General features: G+C 38.4%; 1 long non-coding RNA gene across 1 annotated transcript; it reads left to right on the top strand.

The window, feature by feature from the left end:
- LOC109224613 lies at positions 2389-3814 on the top strand. The gene is made up of 2 exons (XR_002067735.1): positions 2389-2802; positions 3643-3814. It is a non-coding gene; the product is annotated as an uncharacterized LOC109224613 (long non-coding RNA).

Raw genomic sequence — 5171 nt, 5'->3', positions numbered from 1 at the left:
TGTACTTTCAATTGGTATCAGAGCAAGGCTCACATTTTACCTTTTGCTTAACAGCCTGTGAGAAAAGATCATGGCAAATCAAGTTATCATAGGAGCTCTCTTTCAGGAAGGAACTTCACAAGTTAGACCACTATACTTCAATGGACAATATTTCTCTCACTGGAAAGTACGAATGAAAATCTTTGCTAAAGCATATGATGTCAAAGTCTGGAGAGTCATCAAAAAGGGAAACTATCCCCTACCTGCTAGCACTCCACCTCTTGCTGATCCTGATGATATAGACTCATACTCAAAGGGGCAACTGGAAGCGGTACAAGTGAATAACAAGGCAAGAAATCTGCTTCACAATGCTATAAGTGGTGAGGAATACGAGAAAATATCGAGTTTTGATACAGCCAAAGAGATGTGGGATAAACTTGAGGTCAACTATGAGGGAACCAGCAAAGTAAAGGAAACACACATCAACATGCTAGTCCATGACTACGAACTCTTCTCAATGAAAGAAGGAGAATCCACTGAAGAAACGTTTTCCAGGTTTAGTAAGATAATCAGTGACTTAAAAGCATTTGGCAAGCCCTACACCAGTGGTGATCAAGTCAGAAAAATTCTCAGAAATCTGCCAACCACTTGGCAGACCAAAGTAGTCACTTTGGAATCTCAAGACCTAAACAAATTGTCCTATGATGAACTACGAGGAGAACTCATTGCTTTCGAAAGGACGCATTTGAAAAAGACAAATCAAGAGGAGAAAAAGAAAATAGTTGCATTCAAAACCTCTACTGAAATAACTGAAAATGAAATTGATGATCCTGAAGCTCTGCAAGAAGAGATTGCTATGATGTCTAGAAATATGGATGGGTTGATGAGGAGATACAAGAACACAAAGAAAGGAAGATTCCCACCAATACGATCCAGGCAATACAATGAACATGATAAGAACTATGGTAAATGCTACGAATGTGGAAAATTTGGACACATTCAAGCTGAGTGTCCAGAACTGAAAAGGAAGATCTCTAGAGGTTTCAACAAGAACAAATCCTTCGGAAGCTGGAGTGATGAGGACGACTCAGACCACGAAGAAATAGCAAATCTTTTCTTTATGACAATTCTGGAAAATGAAATAAACAAAACCTCAGGATGCTGGACAAATGAAGATGATTCAGATGATGAGAACTGTTTCATGGCACGGGGTGAAACTAGTGAGGTAAGATCTTATGACTGCGAAAGATGTAATGAATTGCAGGATATTCTTGACTCATCCCTAAAAGAGTCTCAAAAAATGATGAATGAACTTAAAAGACTCACTAGGGAAGTTAAAGACTGGAAACTCAAACATGAAGTATGTGAAATCGAAAAAAAATACTTCAAGAAGAGTTTGAGGAGTTGCAGATACAGCTTAACAGCTTGCGCAAATCCACCAGTCATAGTTCTGTTAGGTCAAACCAGACGACTTACAAGTCAACTGGAAAGGAACCAATCAGAACCAAGTCGACCAGTCGGTCGGACCAGATAACTTACAAGTCAACTGGGAAACAACTAGCTAAATCTAAGTCGGCTAGTGTAAATGCTTAATTTTTGCCATGTCTTTTTATTCTATATATATATATATATATATATATATATATATATATATATGTGTGTGTGTGTGTGTGTGTGTGTGTGTGTGTGTGTGTGTGTGTGTGTGTGTGTGTGTGTGTGTGTGTGTGTGTGTGTGTGTGTGTGTGTGTGTGTGTGTGTGTGTGTGTGTGTGTGTGTGTGTGTGTGTGTGTGTGTGTGTGTGTGTGTGTGTGTGTGTGTGTGTGTGTGTGTGTGTGTGTGTGTGTGTGTGTGTGTGTGTGTGTGTGTGTGTGTGTGTGTGTGTGTGTGTGTGTGTGTGTGTGTGTGTGTGTGTGTGTGTGTGTGTGTGTGTGTGTGTGTGTGTGTTCTTATTTGTGTGTATGTAGGTTTTGAGAGTTTTATTATGATTTAATTAAGAGAGGAACAAAACTTTGGGCTAGTGTTATTTTAAAGTGAAATGGGCTAAAAAATCGGACCAAATCATTGGCCCAATTGCACCAACCCAGACCAATTGATGGCTTGCCAAGACCCGGATCAAAACGACGTAGTTTCATAATAAAACTACGTCGTTTCACTAAATGAAACAAGATCAAATCTTACCCCTCCATTCCATCTTGATCCAATGGATCTCATTGACTCTTGGCCTAGGTATTTAAAGCCTCCAAAATCTGAAAAATTTCCCCATTTCCACCCATAATTCTTTTCTCTTTTTCTCTCTTATCACTCTCTCCCCCCTCTCTGCCACGCCGCCCCACCGCCGCCCATCGCCGCCGGCCGAAAATCGCCGCCGCCGGCGGCAACCCTCCAATCCACCCCAAAATTTCACCATCTCTTCCCCTCTTCCTCCTCTTTCTACCTATACCACTCATATCCTCCAAATCTCCACCAATCTCCGTAGATCTAAGCCTAACCGAAACCCTAGCCGCCGCCCATCACCCCAAAACTCCAAAAATTTTACACCACCGGCCTCCTCTTCTCCCCCTCTTTCCATATCTCCGACTCAAAAATCAAAAAAAACCCACGCCGCCCTAGCGCCACCACCACTGCCCTAGCGCCGCCGCCACTGCCGCCCACTGCCGCCCGTTTCTTTTCTCTAACCGGCCTCGAGCAAGGTTGTGTCGTTGATATTATTGAAACCGGACTCGGATTCACCGGAATTTTTTGGTTTCAAGAATATCAACAATAGAAGCTTGCTCGAAAGTCGTACCACTGCCTATCGTCGTCTCCCGGATGCTCGAGTATATGGTAAAATCGCAATCCCCGCCCCGTTATTAATTTTCTAATTTTTCTTTTTGTTTTGGGTTTTTAGTTTAGAGTTAGTTTCTGTCTTGTTTCTTTATTCTAATCCATTTCTGATTATGTTTGTCTTTGTTAAATCGCTTCAGCGATATCGTGCGTTCCGTTTGGCTTTAATAGTTAATTTTTGTTTGCTCATGTTGGTTCATAATACATGTGTTGAAATTTAACTACATGTTTTAATACTTGGTTTAATTTGAATCAATAGGTTGATATTGGTGTTGTTAAAATCTGAAATTTAGATATTTTGTAGGGTACTAGTAGCTTGCTTTAGTAGGGTGGCTGAAGTGACCCTTTGGCTCCTGCCATAGCAGATTTCAGGCTGTCCTTTCACCTTTTGGACAGCCTTTAGCACACAAATTTAGCCTCTTTTGGACAGATTTTTGTTGAACCAAAATCTGTCCAAAAAGTTGGCTTTTCTTTGCCTATTTAAGGGCTGCCCTTTCTTCATTATAAGGGACTGGATCACACTTCCATAGACATTTTTTAGAATTGCTTAAACACACAAAAACATAAAAAATTTCAGCAGTTGAACACATGAAAAGTAAGCTGAAATGGTGAGCTTTAGGAGTGAATCTTAGAGTGCAAACTTTTAGAAAAGTATAAGTCCTCTTTAGAGTTCGTTTCTGGGTTTCTTCTCGAAGTTTTCGGCTGTTTTAACATGGATTTGTTGCTGGTTTTCTGCTGTTTTGCTGCTGTTTTTATGCTGCTTTAGTTGCTGAGCTTCCATTCTTCGTCGTTGTATTTATTATTCTGCGACTCAGGTAACTCTTTAATCTTATGTTGCAGATATTTTCACATTAACAAGAAGATTGGAACTCATCTTGATTGTTGGGAGCATATCCATTTAAATAAATGAGTGCTTAGCTAAATTTCTTTATTGTTAAATATATCTTGTTGTAGTTCATATGTAAAAAAATAAATCCTTGGTTGATCAAACACTCTTTATTCATGTGTTATTCGTCTTTACTATCTATTATAGTTTTGATGCATATAAAATGAGATGTTTCAAGTAGGTTGCAATGTGCTTAAAGACTCCTTTTGCACCTTTACAATTCTGGCCAGTTTATGATAGGCTATTCTTTAAAGAAAAATAACAAAAGAGCCATGCTTGAAACCTTTATTTATTGTGATAAAATTCAGATTTTACATGTGACCATCTCTGCTAGGATTTTAGATTTTTTTTTTGGTAGAAAGTGGCTAGATCTTAAATAGGTGTTTGAAATTGCTAGTTAAAAATAAGGGTTAATGGCTTAGAACAAAAGAGGCCAGACTCGCAATTTAGCCCAGGTGGGCTATCTTAGTAAACCAGCATTTGAAATTCATTGGGCTTTCAGCTTATGCCCATTTTCGGAGCTCAATAATGGGCCAAGGCATATTCTGTCCAATAGGCCCAATGCCTTTAAGAAGTCTATAAATATTTTGTCCATTTATTTTATAGATGTTGGCTCAATACCATAACTAAATAAGTAAATTGGCCCACTTTCTCAATAAATAAATAGCTGGCCCATCTTCTAAAATCCATAAGCTGGCCCATTTCTCCTTTTAACAAGAAGTTGGCATATTTTTTTAAAAAAGATTGAGTTGGTCCAACATTTATTTGCACAATTTTTCCAACCATAAGGCTAGAAGATAATAATAGAAATCAGATTTCTGTTATTAATTAATTAACACATTTTCTTTTTTATTAGTTGAATTGCTAGGCAATCAGTAGGCACGCTTAAATCTTTTCATTCACGGATTCGCTTGCGTGGCGTGATATTTAACATTCAATAATTTAATTCACTAATCTCTTACTATATCTATAGTTTTAGTTAAATTTCTAATCCTTTCACCATACTCGCGGATTCGCTCGCGTAGCGCGATAGTAACTTTTTAATAGCGATAGTAACCTTTTAATAAATAATTTTCTCAAAAGCGCAAATACAGTAATTTTTTCTGAAAATAATAGCGTGCTAATAATCCTTTGTCATAACTGCGGATTCGCTTGCGTAGCGCTGTTACGACAAAATTAATAAAATTCGTTTTTGGTCGCATATTCGCTTTCGTAGCGCGGTTAGGACAATCTTATACTATATCATACTTTTTTTTAACAACTTTAATAATTAAAAGCGGATAGGTAAAACATGAAAAATACATATAAATCACAGTTTGTCCAAAATTAGCTCAAGCCAAGTTTTAAGTCAATAAAGCGACCGTGCTAGAACCACGGGACTCGGGGAATGCCTAATACCTTCTCCCCGGTTAACAGAATTCCTTGCCCGAACTTTGTTTTCGCGGACCGATAAAAATAGAGTCAAACTTTTCTTTGACTAGGG

This window comes from Nicotiana attenuata, chromosome 3, assembly GCF_001879085.1.
Source record: "Nicotiana attenuata strain UT chromosome 3, NIATTr2, whole genome shotgun sequence".
NCBI lineage: Eukaryota > Viridiplantae > Streptophyta > Magnoliopsida > Solanales > Solanaceae > Nicotiana > Nicotiana attenuata.
Note: the sequence above shows the minus strand (reverse complement) of the source record. Positions and strands in the feature narration are given on the sequence as shown.